The following is an 11,733-nucleotide window of genomic DNA, read 5'->3' on the forward strand; positions in this document are numbered from 1 at the left end:
CTATAAATTTGTTTTCTTCTATTTATTTATATAGGTGTTACGTTACAGCGCTCCAAACTTGACCAGATTCTCGAATGCTCATAGGGATATAATAAAAACAAAAGTTAGGCTTACTTTCCTATCTATATATATTTTTTATTCATACAATTTATTATGATTTAACATTGCTATGCTATTATTAATCTGTTTTTGACCTTTCCCCCACTATAAAACTTATAACTCGAAGCATAAATATAGAAACGGCCCAAGAAGTTGTTTGAGGACAAATTCGACGGTTCAGAAGAAGAATGACGCAACCGCATATTGCAAAATCCTAAAGAAGAGCAAAAAACGAATTTTTGATAACAAAATCAAAAGTATGATCAAAATTAGCCATTCACCACACAGTGGTCAAGATCTCGAGATATAAGCGTTTTTTGGGGTGTGCCGCTTGTCTATGAAGTAACATAACTTTTTTCCTATTGAATATTTTGACTTAAAATTTTCCAAAAAACTTCGTCATGTATTATATTTTATTATTGTGTTGGTTAAAATTATAAACTAAAAATTTGTCACTCAACTTTTTTAAGTAGACATAAAACTAACGAATCTGACAAAATGTTTAAAAACTAACAACTTCTTTTTTAATGTGTTTAAATATTTAGGACATTGTTATCTACATACTTCAGAGATTAAACAATAAAATTTTCAAAAGGAAATATTTACAACGACCAAAGATACAGCGAGGTAAATTTGAAGAATCATCAAAATTGATTTTCGGCATTTCTGTATAAAACTTGATTTTTGAACATGTTCCACCAAATCCAGATAAAAATAAACTTCATATTCGGATTCAGCGACCTCGAAAACATAAAAATAGACCAAAATTGGTCATTCACCTTAAATTTGATTTTCGTGGTCGGCATAAAGATTGCTGCCGCTCGACTAATATATAGATAGAAAAGTATTTTTTTATTGTATTCCTATGAGAATTCGAGAATCTGGTCAAGATTGGAGCGCTGTAAAACCTAGATAATAAATAAAATTAAACAACTTTATAGCGAAAATTGTTCATTGAAAAATCCTCTACAAAATCGCTATGATATTATTTTATTGTAAAATGAACGGAAAAACAGTTATAACCTCCAAACTTGTTACAAAATTTTCTCATATTTTTATTTATAACTTTTTTTTGGTCACTTGACGACAAAAAGTAATAGATATAAAATTGTAGAAAATTTAATTTGCTACATTTTAGGTGTAATTAACTATTTTTTTGGTATCCGGGATTCAGCCCTATAACAAACGCCAGTTGCAAACCTTGTGTTTAATTTTTTATTGAACAAAAGCTGAAAAAAATGGAAAGCTGTTGCTTTTTGCGCACATATTTTCGCCCATATATAACTCAAGAGATATTGCTTCAACAAATTTCCGTTTTTTTTTCAATTTTATATATTTGACTAGATATAAATTGAAAATTTATTATTAGTTGGAGAAATAGCTGTAATTGGGAAAAAAGTGCAAAAAGTGCATTAAATTTTTATCTTTAAATTATTATTAATTTGCAAATTTACAAGTTATTTTTCAGTCTCTGGATTGCAAAATTATTAAACCGATACTAACAAAATTTAGTACATGAATTAAATACCCTTTCAAATGAGCTATTACGTGACCCCTATTCTCGTTTAAAAAAATCATCAATTACTCACTCCAAAGCATCACTCCAAAACTCACACATCCAAACTATCACTCCCAGATGGATGGCGTCACTAGTATGACATATAAGCCAAAAAATCGTAATTTATAAATAAAAATCGACCTGTTTCGGTATTTTTCCACAAAGTCGCCAGTTTACGAAATAATGAATTTATGCGTGACTTTATGGACGCACTGTATATGAGCATTAAAAAATAATTTTTTGAAAATCACACGACGGTAAGAATAAATAAGAAAATAACGCTCCAATGTTTTTCTAAAACTTGTTTCCAATCGGCAATCCGATTTTAAACAAGGACCTGGTTCTCGTATCTATTGCCAGGCAACAAGTTTTCGAAAAATTCTCACTCTCTTGTTATATTTATGTCAAAAAATTTATGACAAAATCACATAAACATTATAAATAGAATTTAAAGACATTAATACAGACGTAATATTTTATAAGCATTACGTGTTAGTCATTAACAATTAAAAAAAAAATTCTTGCAAATATAAAGGAAACATTGACTAGCTAGTTGATAACATATTTTTTAATTTCAGAGCTTTATGTAAAAAATTAGATTAAATCTATGATCTAGCCTACACTACTACAAATTTACTGTAATTGTAATTTCTATAAGACATAAACATTATATTTTTATTGGACATCAATGTAGGTATGTAATAAAAGTAGGTACAGTACAAATTATGTAAATCTAGAAAACCATGAAAACCATGACGTGTTGAAGTTTAAAACCAAAATGAACTCTCACAGTATGGACAAAACAGTGTAAGGTGCTGATGTCTTGTAGATGCTTCAACAAACTAGAGCGGTGCACAAAAACGAACGAACCAACAATGCATGCTATAAAATTTTTATGTACAAAAGGCAGTCACAAATGATTTGAATAACGGCCGATACGGGCTGGGGAGTCTTTCCCCCAGTTATTTGCATATTTATAAGCCCTTTTATTATGAAAAGTTTTGCTTATGAAAAATTTACTCAGTAAAAAGTTTGTCACACTTTTCTGAAAACACCTTTATCAAAACGTTTATCCCTAGCCCCGGTTCTTGTTCTGTTGTACAAAAGATAAATTAGTCTGCAGGGAGTTAAGTAAAATTGGTAATATTTTGTTGTCGACTTTGGAGATTCTTTTTTAAAATATGAATTATGACACTGGTGAGTTTTGAAACAAAATCTACAATTAATTTTCAAAATTTTTCTATTAGTCTAATAGCTAGTGAACCCTCCGACTAACGGTCGTCATGTAAGGCTAGAAATTTGTCTAGTGATAATTCATAGCATACCAAGGCTAAAAACCATGACCTGGCAGGCATCAGCGGTGCAATTGTATCTACCAGATGAATCGAAAAGTGCAAACTTAGGGGGTAAAATAAACTTTCTCCTGTAAAGCTTAAATTTAAGTATGTGTTTGAGTAAGTCATTTAGAAGAAATGTGTACAAAGACAGGCGATTCGGAAGAGCACAAGATCTTGCCAGGCGAGGGGAAAAATTAGAGTTTTTCCTGAAATTATTTTTTTTGCATCTAAAAAAGTTTTTTAGGTTTTTTGAATCATTCCAAACAGAAAAGGTCTCTAGTGATTTTTCTCTTAGGTTAATAGTTTTTGTTATATAAGCGATTAAAAATTTTGAAACTTGCGAAATCGGCCATTTTTAAGCCTAAATCGGACATTTAACTAAAAATTTCAATGTTGCCAAGGTAGGCAGATATTCTTTAAACATTGATTGATGAAATCCCGAAGAGTTTTTTTCAATACAATATCGAAAACCATTTTGTTTTTTAATTGCTAATAAAGCGGGCGATCACACTGTAGTGTAAGTGAGGACGTTTGAGTTTGCATAAATTCATTATCTCGAGAATGGGCAAATTTGAAGAGAAATCCTCAGACAGGTCGATTTTTATTCTTACATTAGGACTTTTTGGCATATATATAATAATACTGACGTCATCCATCTGGGCGTGATGACGTAATCGATGATTTTTTTAAATGAGAGTAGGGGTTGTGTAGTACCTCATTTGAAAGATGATTTAATTCTATATTCAGTAATATAGACATTAACATAATTATTTATACAGGGTGTACAAAAATTTTTTTCTTCTTTTTGTCTAAATTAATTTAATGAAAAAATTTTTTTGTACACCCTGTATAAATAATTACTTTAGTGTTTATATTACTGAATAGAGAATTAAATAACCTTTCAAATGAGCTATTACACAACCCCTACTCTCATTTAAAAAAATCATCGATTACGTCATCACGCCCAGATGGATGACGTCACTAGTATTATATATATATATATATATATATATATATATATATATATATATATATATATATATATATATATATGCCAAAAAGTCCCAATTTAAGAATAAAAATCGACCTGTCTGAGGATTTCTCTTCAAATTTGCCCATTCTCGAGATAATGAATTTATGCAAACTCAAACGTCCTCACTTATACTCCAGTGTGATCGCCCGCTTGATTAGCAATTAAAAAGCAAAGGGGTTTTCGATTTTGTATTGCAAAAAACTCTTCGGGATTTCATGAAACAATGTTAAAGAATATTTATCTACCTTGGCAACATTGAAATTTTTAGTTAAATGTCCGATTTAGGGTTAAAAATGGCCGATTTCGCAATTTTCAAAATATTTAATCACTTATATAACAAAAACTATTAACCTAAGAGAAAAATTACTAAAGACCTTTTCTGTTTGGAATGATTTAAAAAACCTAAAAAAACTATTTTCGATGCAAAAAAAATTATTTTAGGAAAATCCCCTAATCTTTCCCCTCGCCTGGCAGGGTCTAATGCTCTTCAGAATCGCCTGTCATTGTACATATTTCTTCTAAATGGCTTACTCAAACACATACTTAAATTTAAACTTTACAGGAGAAAGTTTATTTTACCCCCTAAATTTGCACTTTTCGATTCACCTGGTAGATACACGTGCACCGCTGATGCCTGCCAGATCATGGTTTTTAGCCTTGGTGTGCTATGAATTATCACTAGACAAATTTCTAGCCTTACAGGACTACCGTTAGTCGGGGGGTTCACTAGCTCTTAAACTATACGGACGCATAGAGAGTGTGTACATTGTTTAGTTTAGATAAAAATATTTTTTTAATTCGATAAAATAATCTGTCATATAATCAAGTGAACTGGTACAAATCTACTAGAAGTTGATAAGGCATAAACATTAAACATTGTTGCTGGTATCAACACTCTTCTTCTTCTTCATGTGCCGTGCTCGATTATCGAACGTTGGCTATCAAATTGGCTATAGCAATTTTGTTAACGGCAGCTCGGAAAAGGGATCTGTTACGCCATTCTCTCAGGTTTCTTAGCCATGACGTTCTTCTTCGACCTGGCCTTCTTCTTCGACCTGGCCCTCTTCTTCCGTCTACCTTGCCTTGTATTATTAAATGGAGTATTAAATGGAGTATATTTTATCAACACTTAGTCGCATTAAACAAGAGAATCTTCTGCTAGAATACTAAGCAGAGCACCGAAAATACTCCTAACATAATAAATGCTTTCTTTACTACATAAACTCAGTCTTTACTAGATACTTAGGAAAAATAGATTGAAATAAAATGTACTACATAAAAATAATTTACTGTAGATTTAGAAATATTATAAAAGCAATAAAAACTTAGGTATAGGTGTGCCACCTGATCATAGCCTATGTAATTTTGATAAAATTATGTATACAACTTAGGAAAATAAATAGAAAATATACACAAACTAACTTTTGGAAAAAAACGAGGAATTTTTTCGTACCTAGAGCATTTTCTGTGGTGATCCCACAGAAATGAGAGAGTCATGTGCAATAACGCCAAATCAGATAGCCCAACAACTGCTTCTGAATAGCAAAGCAAACCATCGTTGCAAAACGTCAAAGATTGTAACAACTCAAGAACAGGAAAGAACTCTCTTGCGAAATCCATATACCATCAAAGAGCTCAAAAATGGTATGGACTATATGAAAAATGGAAAATCACCTGGGGTGGATGAAATCCTAACAGATCAGATGAAACACTTCGGACAAAAAACGAGACAATGGGTGCTCGATCTATTTAAAATCTGTTGCTCTACCTACCAGATTCCAAAACTTTGGCGTAAAACAAAAGTAGTAGCCCTTCTAAAACCTGGGAAAGACCCTGAACTACCGAGTAGCTACCGTCCAATATCAATTCTGAAACCTGGGAAAGATCCTGAACTACCAAGTAGCTACCGTCCAATATCTCTCCTATGCCATTTGTATAGATTGTATGAAGCCTCATTTTAAACCACATCCAGGAAAAATTAGATGCAAAACTAATCCCTCAACAAGCAGGCATCAGGCCAGGTAAATCATGCACAAGCCAAGTTATGAACCTAACAGAGTACATAGAGGAGGGATTTGAGCAGAAAGAGTAGTTGGGAGTGGCCTTGATAGACCTCACAATGGCCTATGATACAATAAACCACAGAACCTTGCTAACTAAGCTCTATAACACTGTGCTTCACCATGACCTGGTAAATTAATATCATTAGATCACTGTTACGTAATAGACGCTTCTACGTTGTGCTAAATGGAAAGAGGAGCACATGGAGAACCCAAAAAATGGCCGAGCTCAAGGAAGGGTTCTAGCGCCGTCCCTTTTTATCTACACCAACGACCAACCGATGCACCCCCAGGCTGAGAGTTTTGTTTACGCTGACGACCTTGATATCGCCGTAACGAGGAAAACACTCACACAAGTAGAGTCGACAATGGAAGAGGCTTTAAACATTATGTCAACTTACTACAAACAAAACTCATTAAAACCAAACCCTACTAAAACCCAAGTATGTGCATTGCATCTCAACAACCATCTGGCGCATGTAAAACTGAATGTTTCTTGAGAGGGAAAACGCTTGGAGCATACTGATAGGCCCAAATATCTTGAAGTGATACTAAACCCGTACTAACGTATAAATTTCACTGTTGGAGGTTTCTGTGAGAAACAACTTTCTCCGGAAACTTGTAGGGAGCAAGTGGGGTGCAAACTCCCCGGTCTAAAAGTCAACACCTGAGGCCTTATGTTTCTCAAGAGGGGAATATGCTTGTCCCGTATGGGGTAGATCTAGACACGCCCAACAAGTCACCACGGCGTTAAATGAAACATGTAGAATAGTTACCGTTTATATGAAGCCTACCCCTCTGCCCCTACTGTACCGGGCAGCTGGATTCACATCACCAGACGACCGTAGATGCGCCTCACACTATGTGGAGAAGTACAGGCAAAATTTCGATGAAAGGCACCAATTATACATGTTTGACCAACCGCCAGGAACCAGCCGACTTAAATCAAGGAAAAGGTTTATGAGAAATGTCAGCGTCGAACCACCCGAACTATTCCCCCTACATACAGAGCGAACTAATGGAGTGAACCTGGACTGGAGAACCTGGCGGACACTCAACCGCATACGTACAGGTGTGGCCCCTGTTAAACAAAATCTTACTATATGGGGCATCAAGACAGATAACGACTCACTTTGCGAATGTGGGGAAATAAAGAACCTAGAGCACCTGAGGGTATGCAGCCTTTGCCCATTACAGTGCACCCTCGATGATTTATGGTTCGTAAATACAAAGGGTGTAGACGTAGCCCGAGACTGGTCAGAAAAACTGTAGTCTGATCCAGACACGAAAAAGTAAAGTAAAGTCGTACCTACAGTATTTGCCACAACAAAATATTGGCGACCTCACGAAGGTAGACGACCAATAGGTAGACCACAGATAGGTATATGACATAAAACAACAGCAGGAACAAATTGTAATAATACAAACATAAAAAAGTATGTTGCTCAGGATAGAGATCGATGTAATAATAAGGAGTTGGTAGACGCCTATGTCAATAAACGGACGACAGCAGGCTAAGAAGAAGAAGATTCCTTACATATTCTGCTGATCTATTTTATCTTCAAATAAGGTTTCCCCTTTATGGCTTTTGTTTGAATGCTGATAATTATTTATGTGTAGGACATACAAACAAGCATACATTTGGGAAATGTACCGATAGAAAGGGTTGATAAATACAAATACCTAGGAACCTGGATTTCAGAGAAAAATGAGCAAACAGTAGAAATAAGGACCAGGATAGAAATAGCAAGAAATGCGTTTGTAAAAACGAAAACAGTTCTCTGCAACAAAGACCTTAGCTTAGAACTGAGAGTAAGAGCTTTGAGATGCTACGTGTTCTCGAAACTACAATATGGACTTGAAAGCTGGACATTAAAGCAAGAACACATAAATAAGCTACAGTCATTTGAAATGTGGTGTTACAGAAGGATGCTTAGAATAGCATGGGCACAGAGGAAAACGAACACGGAATTACTGCGAGAAATTGGTAAAGAATGCGAAATAATAAACACAATAAAAATAAGAAAGTTACAATATCTGGGACACGTAATGAGGGGACCGCGATATGAATTGCTAAGACTGATAATACAGGGAAAGATAAGAAGCGGAAAGAGTATAGGAAGAAGGAGAGTGTCATGGTTAAAGAATTTAAGGGACTGGTTTAGATACAGTTCTATAGAACTCTTTAGAGCAGCGTTGGATAGAGTGAAGATAGTGATGATGTTATCCAACTTCCGATTAGGAGACGGCACTTGAAGAAAAAGAAGGATAGAAATCTGAATCCTAATATCCGAATAATGAAAATTTTTACTTTTTTATGAAGCGTAAATCATATCAGTTTCTATGCTAATAGAAGTTTTGTGAGATTTGGTGTTACCGTATAACACTGGACATTAGTTAAATCGACAGTTTATGTAACGAAATTGTGTTAAACATAATGAAGAATGAGGAAGAAATGGTAAAAATTATTAAAACGTAAAATACAGCATTTTACGTATCTGTTTTTTAAAGTAAGGAAACTCTTTTTAAAACCGACGATGATAGTAAATATACAAAAAAATGGAATTCTTTTCCATTGAAGTAGCAGCTATCAGGTATATAATAAAATGGGAAAAGAAGATAACATCAGTAGTATTATCGCTGATGTCCTCTAGCTAAGGCAAAGAAAACACAGCATGCCAAGAAGATGTTTTTGGTATTATATGATTTTTTTAAGAAATTGGTGCTTAGTACATGGTTTCATTTAAATTACCACTAACCAGCATAAATTGAAAAAAATCTGATGTTAGATAATATATTTTTTGTTTTTTTGATATAAACACAAATACTTGGATGCATGCTATTTATATATTTTTTATTAAAACAAATGAAGCTTTTTAATAGAATTTTTATAACTACAATAAAAAGAGGGATTATAAATATGCATAAATTAGGGCCTGAGAGTGCGGACCTGTAATGGCGTAGGCGCGGAGAAGGCAACTGCGCCATAGTTCATTATGCTGAGCTGCGATCTGTTTCTCCGGTTTTTCGACAAGGATTTATTTGGGACCGTTTCTGCCAGATGGAGTCACCAGTCTTGAAATTCAATCGAGAGGTCCGCCTGTTATCCTGCTGAACACCAAACACTTACAGTGCTACTAACTACACAATTACGGATAATTAAGGGAGAGGGTGTCTGCAAGGAGCCGGAAAATAGGTACACTTAGGAAAGGGGTACACAATTTTGTATATAAAGTGCATAGTATAAATCTCGTTAATTATAACTAAATATCTAACCACAACGGTTTTTAACCACCAAAAATTATGATCATTTTTATAGTTGATTTTCTCGTTATCGGATTAACGGATTCTGCTATTTTTTTTTAGAATATATTTTTCTTTGATATTTACACTTTTGGGCCAGGTTTACAGAAACTTCTTTTTTGAGCCTATAACGAGTGGAAGAAAAAAAAAACGTTTTTCTTATGTTTACTTTGGAACACCTTGTAGGAAAAAAAAAATAGGGAAAAAAATTGTAGGGACATTTTTTAGATTTCTCTGATGTCTTTGAAAACAAATAAAATATTCTATTTCACAACATATTCATAACAGATAAGACTTCAACTTGGTTTCAATTTATACCCACCCTTGTATTTTGTGCTTCCTAGAGGGTGTCTTAAACTTAACATAATACAAACATTTCTTTTTATTCCACCCGGTATAAGCTCAAAAAAGAAGGTTGTGTAAACCTTTGCCCAACAGTGTAAATATCAAAGAAAAATCTAAAATAATAAAAAAAGCGTAATCGGTTAATCCGTTCACAAAAAAATCAACTTTTCAAATGAGCATTATTTTATGGTGGTGCAAAAAAAGTTCGCTCAATATTTTGAGCTGGGACATCCATATTGTCCTTTAAGCAAATCTTGTTACATCGACCTAGTGTACTTTTAAATTTGATCACCACAGTCATGTAACACTTAAGGGTTTTGTGAACAACAAAGTGGGCTACTTTCAACTACGAGTAGATTGTAATTATTTGCCACATGCTTTGTTTAACAGTCAAAATTTTACCCTTTTTATTCATAAGACCGAAAAGGGTCTGAAATTTTTGTGACCTGTATGGATGATTTTAGTTTTTGTGTGATTTGGGAGTTTTTTAACAAAACAAATACCATTAATACACGAAGTTATTACTTCCTTGTAAGACATTTTTAAATTATGATATACAGCCAACTACTGGAATTTTCACACTGGACTTTAAACACGTCTTGTATTCAGGGCCCCCGCAAGGCTGATTGGCGACCGCGTGCGGGACATATTTTAGCGCCCTTTAAATTTACTATACAAGGTGAATGGGGAGGAACGCACCAAACTTTAACACTGTATAATATACGTAAAAATAATCAAAAATAACTCATATATTATGTTGCTATTTGATTTTCAGTTGTTTCCGAGGTACGGGGTGTTAAAATCTTTCTTACAAACTGACGATTTATTTATTGCTCTAAAACCGGTTGAGGTGTGCAAATGAAATTTGGTGGGTTTTAAGACATAGTTGGTGCACATGTTTTGACACACAATTAAGAATTTTATATTCACCATTGGCGCGCGTACGGGTAATAGTCTAAAATTTTTGAAACAAAAAAATAGTACATTTTTTTCAGTTTAAAAATAGTACAGTAGTTCAAAGTTTTTAAACAAATTTTATACAGGGTGTCTACATAACTAGGAACCATATGGGAAACTGTTTTATTATTAATTTTACAAGAAAAAGTTATTATTCATAAAAAGTTCAGCATTATCTAGAACGCAGAATGCAACTATTAAATATCAAATTTTATTAATCTTATACGAGGTATGTCAAAAATATGAATTTCGCTCTAGAGCAAAGTACGTATAGTTTTCACAATATTGAAAAGTTATTATGAAAAGTTGTGTTTCTATATATAATTACATCTTTCTAATTGAAATATATTGTGATCTAGAAAGGCACTTTAATTTTGATCAAACCTCATATTTTTTACATATTATATCTCATATAAAATTGAAAAAAATGAATAGGATTTGATGGTTGCATCTTAGATTTTAGACCATGCAAAGCTTTTTAGAAAGAACTTTTTATCGTACATTAATTGTACTTTTCAACAACGCCCTTTTCATTTATTAGAAATAATGTGATAAGTCTTTTATTATTAATAATGAGCCCTTTTCAGTTATTACAAATAATGTGATAACTCTTTTATTATTATTAATTAATTTACCAATAACAATAAAAGAGTTATCGCATTATTCTTAATAAATAAAAAGGGCGTTGGGTATCTGTAATTTGAGAAAAAAATCAATTAAAAGGATGTAACTGCATCTTAAAACATTAGTTTTTAATTAATTGCCAACAACTTCATAATAACAATTTTCGATATTATCTCTTTTTCGAAATATAAGGTAAGTACCTACTCTTGATCGAAATTCATATTTTTGATACTCATAAGATTGACACAATTTTATATTTGGTTGCGTTTTAGTTTTTAGACAATGCAAATCATTTTATGAAGAACAAATTTTTTCTGTAAAATTAATAATAAAAAAGTTTCCCGTATGGTTCCAAGTTACGCAGGCACAGTTTCTTAAATATTTTCTTTTTTTTTTCAAAATAAATTGTAAATTGTG

The sequence above is a fragment of the Diabrotica virgifera genome, chromosome 6 (assembly GCF_917563875.1).
Source record: "Diabrotica virgifera virgifera chromosome 6, PGI_DIABVI_V3a".
In the NCBI taxonomy this organism is placed as follows: Eukaryota; Metazoa; Arthropoda; class Insecta; order Coleoptera; family Chrysomelidae; genus Diabrotica; species Diabrotica virgifera.